This window comes from Cavia porcellus, unplaced genomic scaffold (genome assembly GCF_034190915.1).
Source record: "Cavia porcellus strain 051 isolate PalLab524CR breed Dunkin Hartley unplaced genomic scaffold, mCavPor4.1 scaffold_16, whole genome shotgun sequence".
NCBI lineage: Eukaryota > Metazoa > Chordata > Mammalia > Rodentia > Caviidae > Cavia > Cavia porcellus.
The window spans coordinates 30,281,369-30,305,405 of record NW_026947499.1 but is presented as its reverse complement, the minus strand read 5'-3'; the positions used below and the strand labels follow the sequence as shown (position 1 = coordinate 30,305,405).

At 45.6% G+C, this 24,037-nt stretch overlaps 1 protein-coding gene across 4 annotated transcripts in view; it reads left to right on the top strand.

Moving 5' to 3' along the window:
* Nucleotides 1-24,037, top strand: part of Arvcf (ARVCF delta catenin family member) — a 52,976-nt gene that overhangs the window by 4,272 nt on the left and 24,667 nt on the right. For all 4 annotated transcript variants that reach the window (XM_023560723.2, XM_023560729.2, XM_013141672.3 and 1 more), the window contains exon 2: nucleotides 1,218-1,270. The gene's annotated coding sequence lies outside the window, so the exon portion shown is untranslated. The remainder of the gene's footprint in view (nucleotides 1-1,217; nucleotides 1,271-24,037) is intronic.

The window sequence follows — 24,037 nt, the reverse complement described above, 5'->3', positions numbered from 1 at the left end:
GTGGAAGAATTGTCAGTTGGTGGCCCTGAACCAAGCCTGCCCCTCCTAGGTGTGTACATATATCTGCATGCACATGCATACACACACGTAGGTACACATCTGGCTTGAGCCTTTAGTTCTCTGCCTTGGCCTCAGCATTTTTTTTCCTTTTTTTAAAATTTCATTTATTTATTTATTTTTTAATTGGTACCAGCGATCGAACTCATGACCACCTGCTTGCAAGGCAGGTGCTTATGCCGCTGAGCTAAATCCCCAGCCCCAGCCTCAGCATTTTAACCTCTTACTCACCCTCACATCTGACCAGATACTCACCATCATTTGAAGACCTTCTGCACAATGAGTATGATACAAGAACACACATCCATGGGGTCACATTCACAAAGGAAAGGTTAGATAGAGGCTTAGAACAATTTGGAAAGCACCATAGAATGGAGAAGGAAAGAGCTTCCATTATGGGGATCTGCCCTTAGATGGCCATATGAGATCCATCCCTCCTTGCCCATCTACCATCCTGATTTTCATTTATATAAATGCCCTGACAATGACCCTAGGCTTAGATGTAATGAAATGGAATGTTGACCCAGGCAAGAAGTGCATGGATCCTTTTTCCTGTAGTAGAGTTGTGGGCAGGATGAGGCATAGGCACCATCTTGTCCCTCATGTGGCCCATACACTGTGAGCACCCCAGGGTTGAGGGCCAGGTCCCAGATCACACCTGGGCATAGCCTTGGCATCAGTAAACTTCCTGCAGCCAGGATACAGGATCTGGGCTAGCCTCTGGAGCCTCAGGGGAGGCTGACAGCATCTCTCAAGGTAAGCGTAGGCTGCAGTGTGGAGAGAACAGGGCCTGCTCGTGATAGCTCTGACCACTTCACAGGCCAGTGAGACCCTGAGCCCACTGCCCCTGGTGTGGTATTCCTCTGTTTGTGCTATTTATCAGAATGAAATGGGCCCAGCCTTCTGGGGAAAAGGTCACCATCAACCATAATGCTAAATTCTTACCAGCATGTGCACAAGGGAAGCTGACCTGATATAAATTGCCGTCCTAGTTATCTGTGGGGCCAAGAAAGTGCACAAGTGTGTGATTGTGAGTCAGCAGCACTATGGAAGATCTCAGGGTTAGGGATGATCGCAAGCATCCTGTTAGGGGGATCATCTGGGCCAGTGCATCTCAATCCAGAAGGAACCTCACACCCTGCCCTCTGGTTTCCATACAGGAACTGGAGCCCGAAGAATGGGCATAAGGACAACCTGATCTGCCCTAGAAAAGGTAAGTGTGCTGGGCTTGGCTTGGGCACATTGTCTACCCATACAGGGCAGCAGCATAGTGTCCTGGTGGGCCTGGCAAATGTGGCTGATAGGGAGTGAACTAAGCCACAGGCAGTGTATGCTTTTGGCCAGCTTTATCCTGGGTACAAACAGCCTCCAGGTTGAACAGGGCTGGATATGGGGCCTCCCACCACCTCTGCGTGGCTAGTGTGTGGACAACAGCCACCAGTTTGATGATTGGCTTGAGGATAAGCTCATGCTGAGACTGACTACCAGGTTGCTGTCATTGTTGAGCTGGACATTTAGCTGTGTCTGATCCCCATCCACTTAGATTGGACACCAGCCACGGTGGTGTCTGGTGTTGGCCAGCTTGGTAATCAGTTCAGGGTGGCTCCTGGCTGCCCCAGGGAGAGTAGAGTCTCTGGGTGGTCACAGCTGATGACCCGAGGCCAAGCACCACCACAGGCTTTGTGTAAAAGAGCCTGGTAATGGATATTTTGTTTTGCAGACATTATGGTCTGTCATAGCCAAACCACTCTGCCTTTGTAGGGCAAAAACAGACACAGACAATGGTAACACATAATACTTAGATCACAGCTGGATGCCTCTGCTGGTCTGCAGTCTCTGCAGTCTGGGTTTTGGGTTCATCTGTTAACAATGGCCTCCAGTTCCAGTGGCAGAGATATGGTTCCTGGGAGGTGTAACAGGTTTGGAGACTGAGTGGTCCCTGTGTCTTGCCATCCTGTATCCTCTAAATGAAAGGGACACTTTGATAGCACCTGACACTCTGTCACAGCAACTGTAATGGTTGCTGTTGGACTGCAAAGAACACCCCTGGTTACTGTTGTTCTTCTAGCACAGATACCCAGTCCTCGGCTAGTTGTCTACATGCAACCCCATTGAGTGCTCTCTTAGAAGGCTTAGCCAACACCAGCCAGCGAATTCTGTGACACCTAGAGTACAGGCTTATTCGTGCTAAACTAGAGAGGAGGTGGTGGCCTCAGACCCAGGAGTCTCCAGTCCTCTATATGCCTGACTATCCTATATCATAGGATTTAGGAGAGAACAGGTGGTCTTGCTCCTATTTGCCTGTTCCCAAGGATTTTGGACCCAGTCAGCTGTTGAGAGCCTTGTCTGTTGTGGACTGCTGTGTAGGAGGGCCATGGTCAGTCTACTGAGTCATGTGGGGGCTTCTGGGACAAAGAGACTCAGGTTTTGTTCAGGAATTACTGGCCAGAGTATGCAGGTCTTGAGACATGGCATTACTTGTGGCATAGATGACACCATATGAGGACAACAATGGGAAGAGGGGCTGGCTCCTATCCTCTTACTTCATTGTAAGCTGCCACACCTCCAGTAGGTCAGGTTAGCCAGACATCACATGCATCTCTGGTAACAGCAGTAGAGAGTGGTAGGCTAAGCATGTCTGAGTCTACCTGGCCATTGTCACCCACTCTTTCTGCTGTTGCTTGCTCCTTTCCTGTCTTTCTTCCTCTTTTTATGCTTCCTGTTCTTGGTCTTTGCTCTTCCTTCTCTCTGGACCTCTCTCAGCCTCTTCTCTTCTCTTTCTGTTTTGCCCAACTCATGTGATCGATTATTCTTGTCTGCCAGGTGACTGATCATTTATGTTTGCCAGCATGTTGAAAGAATAAGTGTTGTCACTTGTACCACTCTGTTCTGGGCTAGGCTCCATTTCACAGTCTGGCAAATAGAACAAAAGTGCCCTAGAGGAAGGCCTTGCCCACAGTAAGGAAGAAAATGGGGAGGGACCTTGGAGTAAAGTTAAGATAGGGACCAATGCAGCACCCATGTGACCCCCACATTCACCTTCTCTCACCCAATGCTCACTCACCACACCCCAGGCATTGCAGCCACATCAAGCCAGCCCTGTCCTTGAGGAGCCCCAGTCTGGCCAAGGAAATGTATGCCAAACAGGAAAACCAGTTGCTAACTGGGATTATAAGATAGTGGTCCTGACAAAAGGGAACTGGAAGGCCATGTGAGAGAGTGATGCATGCTGATTTGGAGCTGCCTGACAAGGACTGGTGGGGACACAAGTGCCCTTCATCCATCAGGGCTAACGCTGCAGTACCCTTTCAGAAATCAGCACCTATCTGGCCTCTCTCCATGCTGGGTGGGTTTCTCAGCCCTTAGTATGAATCTTGACATGAAAGATACTAATTTTTTGCTTGTCTCTGCCTGCTGCACAATTTTCTCAGCTTTTTAATTTTTGTTATGACAGTTTTTGACAGTCACAAAGTTTTCATACTTTATGGAAAAATGTTGACAATTTTTCCTTTTTTCTAGTTATTCATCACTCTGTGCATAGTCCTCTGCAGCATGGAGCCAGATAAAGTGTCTTTTTGTCTACTAGATATTGTTTCTTTAGTTTCTTTATATTTACAATTTAATCTACCTCAAATTTATTTTGACATAAATATGAGGTGAGAGTTTAACTTTGTCTTTCATGGTGCATTTGAACTATTTCTTGCCTAGCATCTTCTGTTATTAAAAATTGGAAATGTTTTAATGTCCTCACATCCCCAGGTTTTGTCTCAGGTGACACAGGCACTCAGTAGCTAGTCAGCACTTACTGCTATTAAAAAGACCATGTAGAAGCTGGATGTGGTGATGCATTCATGTAATCCCAGTACCCAAGAGGCAGAAACAGGAAGAAACCTGTGAGTTCAAGGCCAGCCTGCCCTACATAGTGAATTCAAGGCCAGCCTGAACAATATAGTGAGATCCTGTCTCAAAACGCTTTAAAAAAAAAAAAGAAAAGAAAAAAGCTAGACAGAGGCCAGCATGATCATGTATACCTGTAATCTTAGCTCTTTGGGAGGCTAAGGTAGGATGATTACAAGTTAAAAATGATTAGGCAGTTTAGTGACTTACTGAGACCCTATCTCAAATGTAAGAAAGGGCTGGGGATATAGTTTAGTGTAAAGGTCTCAGGCTCCATCCTCCAGGTGCAAAAAAAGGAGCCCTTCACCATCAGTCCATCAGTCTTTGTTTTCACAGTCCTGGCTAACTCTATGCTTGTGTTTTTACTTATGTGTCAAACTAATGCAAGGTCCCCTCCCTGAGAATCCCCTGGAGCTGGCACTGCTTAAGCAGTGTGGGTTATGGTACACTTGGCCCTGGTCTCTATGTGGTGGGGCCTCCTCAGAATCCTGAAAAGCAATTCAGGCCTCCTTGAAGTGTCAACCCTTTAAATGCCATGTTGTATTACAGGACTCTTAAGAGTACCCAACCCCAGTGCAACCCTATGCAAGGTGTGTGAATCTCCTGATGTCAGCTAGTATGGTGTCTTAGTCACTTTTTTTTTTATTGCTGAGACAAAATACACAACACTTACAAGTTAAAGGAGAAAAGGTTTATTTTGGCTCAAACTTTGTAGAGGTTTCAGTCCAAGTCAGTTAGCTCCAAGGCAATGTGACATGGCAAAGGGGCATCACAAAGGTGAAACAGTTCATGCCATGGGCTAAATGCCTTTGAAGAAGAAGGCAGCAAAGCAGCAAGCAGCAGCCTGTTTCTCTTCCCTCCCTTCATATTCCATCTGGGATATAAGCCTGGTGCCATCCATACCCAGAGTGGGATTTCCATTATCTACTCCCAGAGTCATGCTAATTCCAGTCCGTGAACTAATCTTGTACCACACATCCTTAATGTCAGTATCACATGCCCTAGATTGAGCCAGCTTTGAGAAGCTCTACCTATCAGTACATGAGGCTGTAGAGGGAAATCCCAAAAGATACATGCTCTTACCTTTATGTAAAAGGCATTTAACCCATCTCTAAAACTTGCCAAAGACCTAACAGTTTTAGCATTAATGAAACATCCAAATCCAAGATCTCCTCTGAGATTTAAGGCAAATTCTTAGGTGCAAGCCCCTATACAAATGTAAAGAAACTTAATTAAGTACTTCCAACATAGAATGCACAAGAGAAATATTTCCATTCTAAAACGTACAAATAAGAGGATAGAAAGGAATGGGACCAATGCAAGTTCAAAATCCAGCAGGGCAAACATTAGGTCTCATATTTCGATGTCTAGCATCCAAGGTAATCTGTAGCAAGATGTGAACACTAAAAGGGCTTGGATGGATCTGTCCCTATATAGCACCACCAGTGATTGCAATTCTCACAGCTTCTTTCTTAGGCTGGCTTTGCTCACTGCTGGCCACTTTTCTCAGATGGATCTATGTTCTTGGCTTCTCCAACCTTCTGGGGCCTCCACTGTACCTTCAACTTCACCCTTGCAGCTTCACACATTGCCCTCTGAAGGGGATACCTCCCAGGCATTTTTCTGAAATTTGTGTGGAAACCTTCCTGATCCCACAATTTTGACATTCTTCATGTGCCTAAAACATATAGATGACACCAAGGTCTGCTGCCAGATGGAACAGTAGCCAAGTTTTCTTCTTTCTTGGCTTTAGAGGTCAAGTGCCTGGATTGCTGAGTGCTATGCACCAAATCCAGAGGAACAAAGTTTCTAGGCCACTTCCTTTCTGGAACATGGTGCTCTGGTGTTCTCTTCACAAAACAAAGTATTTCAGCTTTGCAATTTTGAGGCTGCAAAGGGTAATGTCCACAGGCCATCTTTTCTGTTGTCCTATTCCTTTTCTGCAACTAAGTTTTCCTCTGCTATGTGTTTGCAGACCACAACTTTACCAGAGCTTCCTTTCTCACCGAATTCAAAACATTGTAAATCATTCAGTTGGGCTTTTTGCTCTCTATTATCAACATAGATCTGGCTGAAGGCCCCCAATAGTAGCCATGCCCCTATTTCAACATTAGACTGCCTTGAAATTTCTTGTGCCAGATTAACTAGTCCACTGCTTTTAATCTTAGTATCAGGCAGTCTCTGGACATGAGCAAAATACAGACAAATTTTCTTTTTTTTTTTTTTTTTTGTCTTTCTCATTTTTATCGGTACCAGGGATCGAACTCACGACTGCCTGCTTCCAAGGCAGGCGCTTATGCCGCTGAGCTAAATCCCCAGCCCTCCAGACAAATTTTCTGTCAAAAGTATAACATATCTGCTCTGAGTTCAACAGCCAATGTTGTCTTTATTCCTAACTGAAACCTCCTGAGCCAGGTTTTGTTTTGTTTTCTCTTGTCTTCTCTTCTCTGAGCCTGGATGCATTTCTATCAGCATTTTGATGATGCTCTGACCAGAATCTCCCATCAAGTTCAACTTACAGTATTCCAGGGCTGCTTCTTCAGCAGGCATCTTCAAGCCATTCCAAACTCTTTGCACAAACCAGTTCCAAAGGCCTTTAAACCACTGAGCAGATAATAGCACAACAAGATCCTGGTACCTGGTACCAAAATCTTTATTGGTTAGTGTTTACTAGAAAAACAGATTTAATTCAAGATATACAAATATGTAACAATTTATAAGATTGGTTTACAGCAGCTGCCTCCAGAGGAATCAGGGATAGAAGAGTGAAAAAAGGGTTGTTTGTGTGCTGGAGATTCGAAGAATCCAGGCGAAGCCCATGAGCTCACTATAGTGTCCTGTGCAAGTCTATGCTAGGAGGCCGAAGAGTCTGCAGTGGAAGGCTGAAGAGTCTGTGCATCATCATTAGGAGATGATGTCCAAGGTGAAAATGAAGGCTCTTCAGAAGAGATAGGAGTGAGCTTTCCTTCTTCATTTCCCTTTTATTCCATTCAGGTGACAAGCATATTGGTTGGTGCCACTCATATCCAGAGTGATTCTTTCTTCATCCCTTCAACCACACCCAGAACTATGCTGATCTAATTTAGCTGGGCTTGTCTTACTCAGGTTGACACAATCAGTTAACTATCACACATGGCCTGTCAGGTGGGAATGACCCTTGCCCAAGCAGCTTTGTGTGTGTTGCGAGGTGTCAGTTGGACCTCAGAGGTCACAGGGTCTGGCATCCTCAAGATGCAAAATAAAGGAACTTCCAGGCCAGGCACTCATGTAAGTCCTGTTTTTGTTCAAGCCCCATGGGCTGTATAAGGTCCTTGCCCACATAGCCAGAGAGCCCAGTTCAAACTAGTCAGTTATCACTATGACATCCCTTGCTCTGGATGATCTGTGACTCATGGCAGGGTCAGCCTGGCAAGGTCTGAAGCGCCCACACCACTAGGCGAGGGCCCTACCTGTGCTCTGCTTGAGGGCTCTCCTGGGGAGCCTCTGTCCCCAGACAAGATGGCTGTTTTGATACTTCTCCCATGTTCATACTTACTTTATTGCTGTCCTTCCCTGTTCCTTGTGGTCTGCCCTCAGACCTCATAGAGTTATGGTAGCTGCAGTCACCTCCTCTATGTTCTGCCTGGCTGCCCTTGAGGCTCTGCCCACGAGGGCCCCTGGTCTTGGGCTGGGTGAGAGGCCTCCCTCCCCACAGGCCTACAGGCACCAAGAGTTATCAGCCATGCTTTGTGTTAGGGTGCCTCTGTATGATGCTCCCAGCAGCTCTGATTTGGGACTTTGAGTCCCAGGCTTTTCTGGCCCACAATTGACTGACCTATGAGGAGAGCTCACCTATATATGGGAGATGAGGAAGCAGCCTGAGGTATCCTGAGGCTTGCTTTTATGTTTTACAGCTGATGAATTGGGTATTTCCTTAAACCTTTAGTTAAACTTTTTCTTTTCAAAATACTTTTGGGGGGGGGGTACTGGGGATTGAATTCACAACCATGTGCTTGCAAGGCAGGTGTTTATGCTATGAGCTAAATCCCCAGCCTTTTTTTTTTTCCCCCAATACTTTCATTCTCCCTGAATTATTATCAGGTATCTAAATGTGCTTGCTGCTCTCTGCATTTTACACATAATGAGGATGCCAGAGATGGCCTTTAGCCATGTCTTATTCCCTGGGGACTTTGGTTTGTGCCCTGGAGGGAGGTACTGGGTGCCCCAGGGCCTGTGCCAACTGGGCAGACTGTGGACCACAGTGTCTAGAAGGGCACTGAATTATACAGATGAGGAAACGGGCATGACCACTGTGGAGTCTGGGGTGGTACAGGTGAAGGAGTCTCACCTCTAATCAAGATCCACACTTTAAAAGTGGTTTAATCTTCTCAGAGTACCCACCACCTATTTCAGGCCTACAGTCAAGGCAATGGCTTCAAGGTGATAAGCATCCTGACTCTGAACTGCACAGAAATTGTACTGCAACCCTGCTCAGAGGGTTCTTTCCTGAACACTGAGGCAGGGTGGGCAATGGGCACCAGATTCTTAGATCCCCCTAGTCAGTGAGCACAGACTACAAGTTTCACCTGTCCCTTATTCCTAAGGAGAATGAGGGGCTCACTGGTACCCCAGAGGAGGGGGGCAGCTGAATAGTCCAGAACCCTAAAGAAGACAGAATCATATCCAGGACCCCAAGTGGGCCCCCTCCCACTGATCTCCCCACTGCAGCTGAAGACCCAGAGGGGACCAGGGACTTGGGAAACTAAAGTTATCTTCCCTGAAGCGTGAAGTGCAGGAGAGGAGATACCTCGCTGAGTGAGCAGAGCACAGAGTGGAGGCCCCTTGCCAGACCAGCCCCAGGCAAGTGCATCTTCCCTCTCCAGTCTTCTCAGTGACATTTCTTTGGCATTTGCCCATCTGTAGGGAGCTATTGTTTGTGAAGAGACTTAATTCACTGAGTATTCTTGTTTGAAGAAATAATTCCAAATGTTTATTTACCAAACCTGTGACAGAGGCATGGTTAATTTTAAATTAAGCCCTTATACTTGAAGAGCTTTTGTTTCCGAAATGAAGGACTTAAAGGAGGTTCAGTGTTGTCAAGGGTGGGCGAGACTAGGCCCAAGGCGTGGTACAAGGCAGGAGGCTATCAGCCAAGGTGACAGGGGCAGAGAGCCCCCGGGGCCCTGGAACGAGCCTGACGCCTGCCCCCCACCCCCACCGCCGCCTCTCTACCCCTCCGTTCTGGCCCCTAGGAGCAGCGGAGCTCCGGGCAAGCTCCAGGGAACCTATAACCTAAGTTTTGGGGTGTGGTGCGAGCCTGGCAGTCTCCTTGCTCCCGGTGACATCCTCAGCTGTGACCCTACTTGTCCTGCTCTGCTCACTTGGAGCCTCCCCACCCCTACTGATAGTGATGCCCCCTCCCAGAGCCACTGCTGCCCTGAGAGGGCAAGAGAAGTGAATCCCACACCAGACCGCCTGTTCTGAGGAGAGCAGGCTTGGACAGAGGGAAAGGGAGCTGAGTGGGCGTGTAGAAATATCCTTCCGCTCTTCCCCTGCACCTGGTGGAGTCTGCTTCTGCCAGTACCTGGTCCTCTTTTTCACTTCTACAACAAATACTTACCTGGCTCCCCTCACACATAGCTTGAAATGCTGTTGCCTTCAGGATGCAGGGTCCCTAGGACATCATTTCTTATCTGCATTCACATTAACCTTGTGGGCTGCCTGGATGCCCCAGCCCCTGCTCATCCTTAATGCAGAGGTCCCAAGCTATCACAAAAGCAATACCTTGTGAACCTGCTCTAACCCCAAGGCAGTCTTTCTTCTGATGTTCTTGAGTTTTCTGGAAATACCAGCCTCTGTGCTGGGCTCAAGCTCTGATTCTTTGAGATGCTCTATTCATGAGAACTGCAGTGTTTTGCTGGCACAGGCACTGATCTCTGGCTGCTCCTCCTTGCTTCCTTCCTGTAAGTCCCTAGCTTGGGTCAGGTTCTATGCTGGTTCTTGTCCAGCTCCAACCTGTCACTCATAGAGACCAAAGTGGTCTTGTCTTCCCACCTGACCTTCATATCCAGACGTGGCAGCAGAAAAGATTTATGTTTGTGTAACTGTTTACTCCAGCAGAGACCTCAGAAGAAATGGAAGGACAGCAGGGAAGTTTACACTGTATCTGGGTTAGTTTTCTGTGCCTCTTTCAGTCCTCTCCTCTCTGAACTAAATTAGAAATTTCCTGGTTTGTGAAATGTGAAAAGTACTAAGTAGTAGGAGTAATATCCCCGTAAGTTCCTTTTTTTTTTTGGTTATTTCATTCAGCATCAGTGGTAATTTTGGTTTGGACATTTAAATACCTTAGGTGCTCATTTATTTCAGATTTGTCCTCATGTACTGGTTAAATTTTGCCTATGACCTGTATAGTTTTTTTAATGGAGTCTCACGTGTTTTCCAGGCTAGCCTCTGTACATGTTAACTATGTACACTTGTGCTGAAGGGATCCTCCTGCCTCAGTCTCACAAGTAGCTATGTCTATAGGAATGAGCCACTGTGCCTGAATGGGTGTACATTTTTATGTATGAGGTAGTAGTATATTTTTGACGCTTTCTAAATAGCTAATTCTATGTTTTAAAAAAATTTTTTTTGTCGTTTTCCTTTTTATTGGTACCGGGGATCGAACTCACGACTGCCTTCTTATAAGGCAGGCGCTTATGCCGCTGAAAAATTTTTATCTCTGATTTACTGTTACTTAAAATAGTGTTTTATGGGGGCTGGGGGTTTAGCTCAGCGGCGTAAGCACCTGCCTGGCAAGCAGGCAATCGTGAGTTCGATCCCTGGTACCGATAAAAAGGAAAAAAGACCAAAAAAAAAAAAAAATAGTGTGTTATAGTTTCTAATTTGTTATAAGTGAGAAAGGTGCTCTTCCTTATTTATTTATTTATTTTTGTGGTAATAAGGATAGAACCCAGGGCGTTGTCATGCTAGGCAAGCAGTCTGTCACTGAGTAGCAGCTCCAGCCCCTTCTGAGTAAGGGTCTCACTAAATTACACAGCCTGGCCTTGAGCTTGTGGTTTGCCAGCCTCAGTGTCCCCACATGGCTGAGATTACAGGTATGTGCCACCATACCCAACTTGGTTTTAATTTTTATTTATGTTTAAATACATAACATGAAATGTATCATCTAAACTATTTATAAGTATACAGTTTATGGGCACTAAATGTATATATATATATATATATATATATTAAGTCTATTCACATCATTTCTAACCTATAGTACATTTCTTTTTAGCATAACTGAAACTCTATACATATTAACAATGACTCCCACGTCCTATCCCAGCCCCTGAAACTACCATCCCACTGTCCCATTATTTAATTACTTTAGGTATGTTCTGCAAGAGAAATCATCCAATATTTGTCTTTTTGTGACGAGTATCAATTAGCATGATATTCTCAAGATTCATTCATGTTTCAGTGTGTGTCAGAATTTCTATTTAGGTTTGTTTTTTTTTTTTGTTTTTGAGGCAGGATCTTGCTATGTGGTTCAGGCTGGCCAGATTCAGGCTCCTAAACACTGGGATTAGAGATGTGTGCCATCACACTGAGTATTATTTATTTATGAGAGACATGGTCTTGCTATGATGCCCAGGCTGGTCTTGAGCTCCTGGGCTCAAGTGATCCTTCCACTTCAGCCTCCCAAAAAACTGAAATTACAGGGGGCTGGGGATTTAGCTCAGTGGCATAAGCACCTGCCTTGCAAGCAGGCGGTCGTGAGTTTGATCCCCGGTACCAATAAAAATGAAAAAGACAAAAAAAAAAAACTGAAATTACAGGCACACATCACTGTACCTAGTTTCAAATTTCCTTCTTTCTTAATGCTAAACAATATTTCATTGTGTATCTGTGTCATGTTTTATCCATTTATCCACCAATGGGGATTTGAGTTGCTTCCCTCTTTTGTCTGTTGTGAATAATGACATCAGTGTGCAGATATCCTATAAAGACTGCTTTCAGTTCTTTCAAATCTATACCCAGAAATTTAGGGTATAGAACATATATTGTCTTAGTTACTTTTCTTGTTGCTGGGACAAAATACCTCACACTCAAAGTTAAATGGCAAAGGTTTGTTTAGCTCACAGTTTGAAGAGGGTTAGTCCATAATCAGTTAGCTGCAAGGTAGGGTGGCTTGGTGGAGAACATTTCTTGGTGCACTCAAAACAGCAGAAGCAACAAGAGAAAGGAGGCAAGATTTGTGTCTCCCTTAAATTGTATGCCTGCTCCCCGCCCTGGGGTGAATGTAAGGAAGCCTTAATCCCAGCCCGAACTATGCCAAACCAAATCAGTGGGCTGTTTACTAATCACACACCCTTAATTCCAGCATCACATGCTCTCAATTTATATGTTAATTCTTTGGGTTTTTTTTATCTTTTTTTTTTTTCCATTGTTTCGTTTTTTGAGATGGGGTCTTACTGTGCATTCAGGCGGGCCTTGAGCTCACTCTGTGTCCCAGGCTGGTGTCACTTGCAATGATTCTCTTGTTTAAAACCCTCCTCTTGAATACTGGGATTACGGGCATGAGCCACCATGCCTCGGCAGTTTTTAATTTTTTTTGAAGAATGCTATACTGATTTCCACTGATTTAGGTTATAGCACCTAATAGTAACTAGGGTTCCAATTTGTTGATATCCCTGTCAACACTTGTTATCTCTACCTTCTTTTTCAGAACAGGTTGTCATTGTGGTTTAATTTGTATGTCTCTTGTGGCTATCCGTAGTGTTCTTTCTTGTGGTTACTGTCTGTAAATCTTCTTTGGAGAAATGTCTATTCAACTCTTTTGCCTGTTTTTTAATTGTGTTTGTATGTTTGTTTGTTTTTGGTACTGAGGTCTGAATCTAGAGCCTTCATCCAGCCCTTTTTTATTTTTAATTTGTTGTTCACCAAGTTACCCAGGCTGGACTCAAACTTGCAGGTGTGCCTCAGCCTCCTGAGAGTTGGGATTGTAGACAGAGAGCGGCTGCTCTTTCCTTTCTTTTTTGTTTTGTTTTTTTTTTTGCAGGGTATCTCAGGGTGCTCCTAAACTCCTTCTGTAGCACGAGCTGGCTTGAACTCATGATCCTTATGCCTTAGTGTCTGGAGTACTGGGATTATGAGTGTACCACCACACTCAGCTTTATTGTGTCTTGAATAACAGATATCTTTCATTTTGATATGATCCAGTTTATCTATTGTTTTGTTGCCTGTGCTTTTGGTGTCTTAGAGAGGTATATTCGCCAAATCTAATGTCATGAAGATTTTAACATATATTTTCTTCTAAGAGTTTTATACTTTTTGGTCTTATGTTTAGGTCTTTTTTTTTTCTTTGTACCGGGGATAGAACTCACAGCCGCCTGCTTATGCCACTGAGCTAAATCCCCAGCCCCTTATGTTTAGGTCTTTAAATTATTGTGAGGTATTACTTCTCGGCCTTTTGGTTAAGAAGTGTAAATTATTGTGAGGTAATTTGCATTTATGGTGCAAAGTGAGGTATGCTAGGTAATTTGCAATCACTGAGCCACACCCTTAGGCCATCACTGGGATTTTGATAGTAATTATATTGGATCTGTGGGTTGCTTGGGATAGTATTATCACCAGAATAGGTAGGAGGAGGGAGGAGTGGGGAAGGGGACATAAAAAGAATTAAGATGTATTATGCACATGTGCCAATGCCCCATGATGATGTACAAATACATACCAATAAAAAGAAAATTTAAAAAAAATTATAGGCTTCCCAGTAAATGAGCATGGAATTGCTTTTCATTATTTGAGTCTTCTTTAATTTGGATTTTTAAGTTTATTGCTGAATATTCATTCTTCTATATATTTTAAAATTTTATTTGTGGTGCTAGTGTTGGAACCAAAGGCTTCATGTGTGCTAGGCAAATGCTGTACCACTGAGCTGTACCCCCAGCCCTATGTTTTTTTTTTTTTTTTTGGTCTTTTTCCTTTTTATCATCAGGGATCGAACTCACGACTGCCTGCTTGCAAGGCAGGCGCGTATGCCGCTGAGCTAAATCGCTAGCCCTCAGCCCTATTTTTTCATGAGTTCATCTTGGTAAGTTATATGTTTCTAGATATTTATCCATGTCTAATTTGTTGGTGCATAATTGTAATATTCTTTTACATTTATTTATTTACTTTTGAGACAAAGTCTATGTAGTTTGCGCTGGCCTCAAACTCACAGTGATCCTCCTGCTTCAGCCTCCCAAGTGCTTCAGTTACAGACTACAGACGTGAGTCACCATGCCCAGTTTATTTTTATTTTAAAATACTAGGAATAGCCGTACCAAAATAAGCAGACATTTTTTGTTTTGTTTTGTTGTTTGGATCTACTGGGTCTTGTTCTATGTTTCCTGGATCCAAACCTGACCAGTTGTGAACATCAGCCCTCAGATCCACAATTTCTGGTGATAATAGAAATGCCCACCCACTGTGGGCAGTTATCAGAGGGAAGCTGGTCCAGACCACTGAAGTTGCCTTGGAACCTTCTGAGTCACAAGGCCTTGCTGGAAAAGCCAGGTCCACTTCCACGCAGCGTCTTCACAGCTGTCGTTCCAGAGAGCACTGTCTTCATGTCAAGGCTGCTGGCTTCCGGTGAACTTAGGATGGTGACAACCCCCACTTAAATTTCAGCAGTAAGGCTGAGGCAGGAGGATTGTTGCAAGTTTGAGACTAGCCTAGGCTACAAAGTGAGCTCAAGGCCAGCCTGAACTGCATAGAGAGACCCTGTCTCAAAAAGCTAAAAATAAATAAATAAATAAATTCCAGCAACAGAAGGGTTGGACCGTCATGTTGTGCTTGCCTCACTGAGTGTGGAGATCTTCCTCTCCTTTTGTTTCTTCTCTTCTTTCCTTGGACTTGAAGCCGTAGTCTCATGCATACGAGGGAAGTGCTCTACCACTTAGCTGTACCCCCAGCCCTTTTTATATTATTATTTTGAGACAGTCTCTTGCTAAGTTGACCAGACTGGCGTCTAACTTAGAATCTTCCTGCCTCAGCTTCCCAGTTGGCTGAGATTACAAACATACCAGTCACCCATACCCAGCTGTCTGTCTTTCTCAAAACCTATGTCTTTAGGATCTGGGATTCCAGGTAAGTATGTTCACTGCTTGTGTAATTGGTAGATTCATGGTCCTGAAAATGCAGAAGCATCACTGTACTGTTTCCTTAAGGAATTTCAAAGCTAGACTAACATCTTAAAAATCTTGAAGTATGGGGCCAGGATATAGCTCAGAGGTCCAGTATCCGCCCAGCAATCTTGAGGTTGTGAGTTCGATCCCTGGTACAAAAAAAACTTGAAGTATTAGCTGGGCTCAGTGATGCATACCCGTATTTACAGCTAGTTGGGATACTGAGGCTGTAGGATTACTAGAGTTTGGGAGGGAGCTCAAGGCCAATGCTGGATAACAACAACAACAACAAAAAAGTAAATAAACACTTAAAGATTTCAAGGAACAAAAAAGTAAATAAACACTTAAAGTAAATAAACACTTAAACACTTAAAGAAAGGGAAGCATTTTGTGTAAGAAACCTATCAGGTCTTCTTACCTTAAGAGTATTGTATTCTTAGTAACAGAGACAGAGGAAGGCACCTTTTCTGAATGGAAAGTTATCCCCAAGGCAGGTTCCAGCTCTGATAGACAACTCGGCTGGAGGCTGAACCCGCTACCTGCCCGAAGTGGGTTCCAGGCCCCAACTGTGTGGTCAGAAGAACCTGGTTTGCTGTCCTCATTCTGCGATTTCCTGTCTATTTCATCTCCTACCTTTCTCCTTTTGTTCTCTCCATCATTTTTTTTTTTGTTTGTTTTTTATCAGTCCGGGGGATCGAACTCATGACTGCTTGCTTGCAAGGCAGGTGCTTATGCCGCTGAGCTAAATCCCCAGTCCCCAACTCCGTCATTTTTTTTTAATTAGTACATTTTGTCATACACAATGATCGTATTCATCATAGGGAATTTGTACCAAAACAACCAGACATTTTTGTTTTGTTTTGAATATATCTTAACTCTTTTTCCTCTCCCCTCCCCATTTGCAAAAGCTTTGCTCCATTTTTTTTCCATTCTTTTTTAAAAAATCTTTTTCCTTTCTTCCTTCCCATTTTACCCTCCCCTAGATGTTTCTCTGCCCATTTGAATATGTTCTTCCTACTATATCTACCATTTTGATCTTTTTTTACTCTGTGGATTTCTCACACAAAAGAAACAATGAGATATTTAAACTTGTGTGACTGAGTTATTTCACTTAAAACTATGGTCTCGAGATGCAACCATTTATCTAAAAATGTTTCAAAGCCAGGTGTGGTGGCACACACCTGTAATCCCAGCACTCAGGGAGACTGAGGCAGGAGGATCGTTGCAAATTCGAGACCAGCCTAGGCTACAAAGTGAGCTCAAGGCCAGCCTTGCATAGTGATGCCCCATCTCAAAAAGACAAATGCCTGGTAGGCACAAGGTCATGAGTTCAACCCCTGGTACAAAAAAAAAAAAAAAAAGCCTCAAGTTCTCAAGTTTATCTTTCTTCACGGCAGAGTAGTACTCCATTGTGTAAAAACCATGTTTTCTTTATGTATTCATCCATTCATGGGAATGTGGGCTGCTTCCAAGATTTAGCTGTTATGAATTGTCCTGCTATCATCATGGATATGAATATATCATTTTATGATGTTTTCTAACTCTTTCAGGAAGATACCAAGAGGAGTAGTAGCTGGAAATGGAACCTCTAGTTTCAGTTTCAGCGTTTTGTTTTGAGATGAGGTCTTACTTTGTAGTGCAGGCAGCCTTGAACTCACTGTGTAACCCAGGTTGGCCTCTAGTTTCTGGGTTTTTTTTTTTTTTTTTGGTACTAGGGATCAAACTTGAGACTGTGCGCTTGCAAGGCAGGTGCTTATACTACTGGACTAAATCCCTAGCCCCTAGTTTCTGTTTTTTGAGGAATCTCCATAGTGATTTCCATAGTGGTTGTACCAGTTTACACTCCTACCAAGAAAGAAGTTCCTTTTTCCCCACATGCTTGCTGGCACTAGTTACTGATTTCTTGATGTTAACCATTCTTTCTGGAGTTAGATACAACCTCAGCGTTGTTTCAATTTGCATTTCATGAATGACCAGTGATGTTGAACATTTTTTCATGTATTTATTTGCTTTTTGTACTTCATAATCTGAGAAATGTCTGTTCATTTTAGTTCATTTCGGGTTTCCGATAAGGTTTTTAAATTTGAGGGATCTGATTTTTTTTTAAATTTTTTTAGTTCTTTATAAATTCTAGATGTTGGGTCCAGGGGTTTAGCTCAGTGGCGTAAATAAATGTCTGCTTAGTATACACGAGGTCATGATTCTAGATGTTAGTCCTTTGTTGGATGTGGCAGTTCATGCCTATAATTCCCATTATGCAGGAGATTGAGGCAGGAGGATTGTTGAGTTCAAAACCAGCCTGGGCTACATAGTGAGGTCAAGGCCAGTCTATATTACATAGTGAGATCCTGTCTCAAGAGAAAAAAATCAAAAATTAAAAATTAAAAAATAGATATTAGTTATTTGATAACTGGTAAAAAATTTTTTTCTCATCTGTGGGCTGTTTCTTCACTTTGTGGTACTTTTTTGGTCATTTTTTTTGTTTTTAGGTACCAGGGATTGAACTCACAATTGCATGGTTGCAAGACAGGCGCTTATATAGCCACTGAGCTAAATCACCAGCTCTGTGGTGCTTTTTTGTTTGTTTGTTTGTTTTGGTTTTTTGTTGCTATGTAGTCCATTTTTTGCTGGAGTTTGTTTGGAGACAGAGACTTCCTGTGTACTTAGGCTGGCCTTGAGTTCACCATGTAGCCCAGGCTGGCCTCAGATTTGTGGCAATCTTCCTGCCTCAGCCTTCCAAGTGCTGGGATTATAGGCATGTGCCTTCATGCCTGGCATTTTTGCTGGATTTTTCATGGACATTTTGGATTTACCTTCAGATTTTCTGCAGCATCTTTTTTGTTGCTTGCTGCCTCTGTCATGTTTTTCTATATGTCTACACAGTTATTTATGACACTCCTTTTCAGTGTGGTCTATAATCTCAGCACTCAGGAAGCTGCGACAGGAGGGTTACTGTGAATTCAAGACCAGCCTGGGCAACATTGTGAGTTCCAGGTCAGTCTTTTTTTTTTCTTTTGAGGCCACACCTTTTCACTGAGGGTGCATTCAGCAGTTCCTGGTGTCTATGCTGTGCTCAGTGAATTCAGTAGGGCAACTTTTCAGTTTCCCTTGCCAGAGGCGTCCTTTGTTTACTGTTCCCTTTGCAAGCTTGGGTCTGTAGGCCCTGCCACCCATGTCACAGAGGAACCTCAGCCAAGGATGAAATAGGTTGTGGCTGTTTGCCATATTATGGTGTGGAAGATATACTAGACCTGATTTGAGGTCTTGGAGGGAGACAGCAGTGGAGTTTTGCCTAGGATGCTAGGCAGGAGCTGTGTTGGCTAAGTCCTGATTTCCCCTCCCAGCTTGAATCACTGTCAGGACTTTGGGCCATGCACATACCACCTGTTTTCTAGATGGGGTAAGCAGAAGCCACATGGACACAAATGGGTGTATGAGTCTGTACCTGGAAGTGGGTGCTGTGGGGGCATCATTGCATCTCTTTGAACGGATATGCTCTATGTGTTGTGTGCACATATGTGGGAGTGGGGTGGTTGCACATGTGAGCTTGGTGATTGGCTTTGAGAAGGTTCCCAAACTATTAGCATTTCCTACTGCAGTGTTCCTGCTTTTTTTTTTGGTCTTTTTGAGACAGGGTCTTGCTATGCAGTTTAGGCTGGCCTTGAACTCACTTTGTAGCCTAGGCTGTTCGCAAGCTCCCAAACATTCCTCCTGCCTCAGCCTCTGAGAGCTGGGATTACAGGCATGAGCCACCACGCCTGGTTTGTTCCTACTTTTTTGTGACGGAAGCTAGACACTGGCAAATCCAGCTCCTAGAAGGCTCTCACGGTATGTAGTAGGAGGGAGCCAGATGAGGGCACTATGGGGCCTGAAGTCTGCCCTGGATGGGAGTAGAGAGAGCCCCTTGGCCATTCCTACTACCTTGTTTGCATATAAAAGGCAGGACTTTATTCATTTGCTAGGGGTTGGTGGTGTCTGGACCTGTTGCCATGGGCACTAGACAAACTAGCTTTGGAAGGGGAGGGGAGTTGGAAGGCAGCTTCTGGTTTTAGGAGAAAAGAGCTATTGCCCTGGGTCCTGGGAGCATTTAGAGGCCTCTGGAGGCCACCTAGGACCTGGAGCAAAGGCAGCAGAGGAGACCCAGGCTTTTGGTATTAGAACTTACCTTTCCCAGGATAGGAAATTCTTGGCTGGGTCCGGATGATATACCACCAGTTCCTCTAGGTTGCTTGTCTGGGAAGAAGGGCATGGTGAGGTTTATCTTTCCTATGAGAGTTCTTGTACTTCCAGGTAGATAAGTCACTATCCCCAAGGGATGCCAGCCCTGTCTCTTTCCCAGGCTCACCACTCAGTGCTGTGTCCGGGCTGTTACCCTTTCAAAAGCCACGGTGGCTGATGCCAGAATATGCCAGAATCATTTCTTTCTTTTTTTTTTTTTTTTTTTTTTTTTTTTTTTGTATTTTTGTATTTTTACTGGTACCAGGGAGATCAAACTCACGACCACATGCTTGCAAGACAGGTGCTTATGCTGCTAAGCTAAATCCCCAGCCCCTAGAATCATTTCTTTGTTTTGGAAGGCCAGGAAAGCCTCTTTAGAGATAGTACTGGGTTTGCACCTAACATCATCTCTTGGCCTCATGGTCTAAAGCCACCAATCCTTCTTATTTTCTAGTTTAAATCTATCCCAGAGCCTCATGTATCGAGCAGCCCCTTGGCCTCTTCATTCTAACACACTCATGTCTGTACTGCGGAGGGCACACAGGGTCCAAGCTCCATTCCTGTAACTGGCCAGGCCCCAAACCTTGTAGCCAGCCTGTTTTCTATTCTCTCCACTCCCACCTCCCATCTACTGAGCACCAATGGCCATGGCCCACCACAGCAGCCTCCCTGCAGGGCCCTGCCTCTGCCCTAGAGATGTGTGACACCCAAATCAGAGATGTGTGCCCCCACCTTGTCCCTCTCTGCCTTATCCCAAATGTAGGCCCCTGTAGGCTGGGGAAAGGAGAGTTTTTTGGGTCCCCAGTGTTTTACCTTGATAAAGAAATGAATGAGGGCCTGGGGGTTTAGCTCAGCGGCATAAGCGCCTGCCTTGCAGGTGTGTGGTCATGAGTTCGATCCCCGGTACTGATAAAAAAGAAAGAAAAGAAATGAATGAGAAGCTAGACCTGTGGGACATACCTGTAATCCCACAGTTTAGCAGGCGAATCACAAGTTCAAGAGCCACCTGGGAAACTTATCAAGACCCTGTCTCAAAGCAACTTAAAAAGCACTGCGGATATAGCTCAGAGATAGAATCCCCCTTTGTTAGATCCCTGGTACTGGAAAAGGCAGTGGGGACAGGTGATAACTTTCCTCACACTTCCTTGTCCTTATGCAACTTTGTTTTTTAGGCTGTGGGCAATCCCACCTAGCTGTACCTCTTCCCTGGGTTAGGGAGGCCTAGGCTGGACATGATTTGAGCCCTGCTTATTCTGTATGAGCTGCACAGAGCAGCTATACTCCCAGGCTCCTAGGCTCCCAGGGCTGCAGGAAGATCTGTGGGGTGTTGCTGATGTGTGGGTCTCCACAAGCACACCCTGGTGTTCACAGACATCAGCAGATAGCATGAATGCTGATGGGGAGGCAGGCAGAGAGGGATGAAGTGGGGGCCTGTGTGGGGGCTGTAGGGGTGCTTGCTGACTCAGGGGTAGTGTCAAGTTGGGTGGCCCTTGGCTTTACTCCCCAGGCCTACATACTTTCACTCACAAAGAAGTGGATCTCTCCCAGGGCCAGTACCATCTTGTGCTGCCTCTGGGACCTATGATACCACCCCCTACATACACACACACTAGGGGCTTAGTTAGCAAAGCTGCTGTGGGTCGGACTGAGGTCATTTGGTGAGGCCTCCCGGGCAGGGCGCCCAGCATGCAGGGGCATTGCCAAGTGCCTAGTCAGCAGCAGTCAGGGTTCGTAGGGACCCTCAGGCCAGGCCAGGTCAGGCCAGAGGAAGGGAATCTAGGACTGGGGCCAGCCGGGGTGTGGCCTGGCCACCTCTTGACTCCGACTGTGAAGCCAGAGTGTGGACAGGTCATTATGCTGGGGGTAGGTCTGTACTGGGTTTCTGTTAATCAAGCCTCAAACCTGCATCTTCCTAAGAGTTCCATTTCCCCAACCCCACAACAGGCAGTCCCTGAGTTTCCCTCTTGGGCAGGCCTACGCTGGGATTGTGGGTACATTTAGGCTGCCCTGGGCACCACAGCAAGCCAGCTGCATTCTCCCCAGGGAAAGCAAGGAAGTTGCCTAGGCCTGGGAAGTGAGAGAACAAGGGGAGCCTAGGCCAGGGAAGTGAGAAAACAGTGACTTAGGGCAGCATCCACACAACATAGCCAGTCCTCTGAGATCTGGTCCAGACCTTCCTTCACCTTATGTGCAAGCCATGTGGCCCCTGCTTGCTGACCTGCTAAGGGCTCCTGTTCCCTTTTCCCAGCAGGTCCCTAGCCCTGTAGCCATCCCCAGATTTTTCATTCCCATCAAGCAAAAGTTCCTCCTGCAAGGCCTTTCCTACCATGTGAGTAGAGCATGTTCCTTGTCAAAAGAGTGTAGGAGAAAGTGAGCAGGTCATCACCCACATAGGAAGCTACTGTGCTTTGGGTTTCTCTGCCAGCCTTCCAGACTATGAAACTTAGCCCACCCAAGGACTCTTTTGGGGACAGCTGGAGCAGGTGGTACCAGATCTCAGCCTCTAATCACCAGGCTTTCCCACCATTGCTTCCTTGGCTTTACAACCCAGGAAAGGAGGCTGGCCAGGGAGACCTCCCTTGCACCCCAGAGGCTCTCTGACCACCGACTTCCAGGGGCTGCACCCCCTCCACCCTTCAAAGGGGCTTTGTGTCACCACAAAGAGGCTCTGTCCCTCCTGAGAAGCCTGGGTGTTGCCATAGTGATGGAGGGGCCTGGCAGAAGGGGTCTACCCTCTGTCTGTGATGGAGAAAGTGAAGAAGGAACTGTACACACAGGCTGGTGGCCACCATAACAACGGTTACACCTGCCTAACCACTGTGTCTTGCCCTTTAGGACAAGTGTCCCTGTCTAGGTCCCAGTGGGCCATCAGGCAGTGGGTACAGGTAAGATACCTATGCCCTGTACTTACCTGTAATTGGTCAAAGCCTGACTGTGGGCTTTTGCGCTCTCCTCAGGAATTTTTCAGTCCCCATGTCCACTCCAGAGCACAGAGGCTTGAACCTTGGTTCTGTGCCTGGGACCTCAAACCGACTCCCACCTGCATTGTTCATTATCTCCCTGGGATGGGGGATGAGCCATGACAGACACCTTGTAGCTGTCTGTGGGCTGTCTTCACCATACCTGATCCCATTCAATGGGACATCTTGGAGACTTCATTGTTAGAGGTGAAGTAAGAAATTGGCAAGGGAGAAGACACTATGCTGGCAACCTTCTCCACCTTCCATGCCTGGAGCTCCTAGTCCAGGTTCCTTGACCTTGGGGCTGCCCTAGGCCAGACACCATAGATACCCTAGAAGATGTGGGAACTTGCATCTTGTAGTTTTATCTTTGGAGCCTACAAATCAGACCCTTGCCTGCAACTAGAGCCTAGGTCAGGGAAAAGGGTCAGCAGCAGGGCATCCTGGGGCCCATGGGGTCTCCTGTGCACCTGTGTCCTCATAGGTAGATCCCAGGGTACCATGGAGACTTGAAGGGTGCCATGTTGCCAGAGGGAGCAGGTGTCTGTGACCTGCCCGAGGGGGAATCTTAGGTTAGGGCCCCAGCAATGGTTTCCTGTGGGTCAGGCCTTCCATAGAGGAAGACAGCTGCTGGGATACTTGCCTGCCCCGTGTACCACTTTCCTAGGTTTGTCCATCTACTGGCACTCCCCAGTGCCAGCCCAGACCTCAGGCTGCCTGGCTTCCTACTCCTTGGTCCCAGAAGTGTTCCTCACTTGATCTAACCTCCAGACTCCTTATGTCAGGCCTGCCATTGCCCAAGTCCCACTTTCTGGAGCTAACCAATCCTGCCTTTGTCCTGGGCAGCTGGAGCAGGTAGTATCAGATCTTAGCCTGCCCTAGGCTTCAGTGTACAGGGTTTCCATGCACCTAGGAGCCATTCCCTATGTGATCAGAGGATGCTGATATGTACATGCTGGGAAACAAGAGGAAGTCACTGAGGGGCACCCCATCCCCACGGTGCCTGGTCTACTGTGACATGCTTCCTCTACTGGGAAAATACAATTTCCTGGCTAAATCTGATTACAGTTCTCCCAGAGGCTTGAAAATCCTGCTGCAGCTTTCTTCAGCAAGCAGCAAGCACTGCCCTGGCCCCTGGGGAACCTAATTCCCTGGTCTCCACACTCTAGCTGCCTGGTGGGATGGACATTTGCTTTCTAGTCTCCCCTCATTGTCCATCCCCCCCTTTATTTTCAGTGCTGGGGCTTGTGCATATTAAGCAAACATTCTACAACTGAGCTATACTCCACGTCCCTTTGCTCTTTCTTACATCTCCCTAGCAACTACTGTGACATCCAAATGTGGGACCTCTCACACATTTAGTTGTGCATATCTACTGCATATCTGTGCCTCTTGTTTGAAATCTTACCTCCAACCACATCACTTAGGTCTTTTTATTCACTTTCAGTTGGGATTTTTTTTTCCTATCTGTTTATGAGTTCCTTTCAGATTAAAGATGTCATTTTATTGCCAGATGTTACAAATACTTCATCTTAATATGTCAGTTATCTTTTGGTATTCTGTATACCCCTCCTTTTTTTGAGACAGGGTCTTCTGGGCTCAAGTGATCCTTCTGCTTCAGCCTCATGAAGAGCTGAGACTACATGTGTTTGTCACTGCTCCTAGCTCCCTTTCTATTCTGGAAAATAACAAAAGCACAAAGCAGTGTGAGGAATGCAGTGGGTCCCACACACTCCATACCAGCCTCTGCTGTGCTGACATGATCCAGAA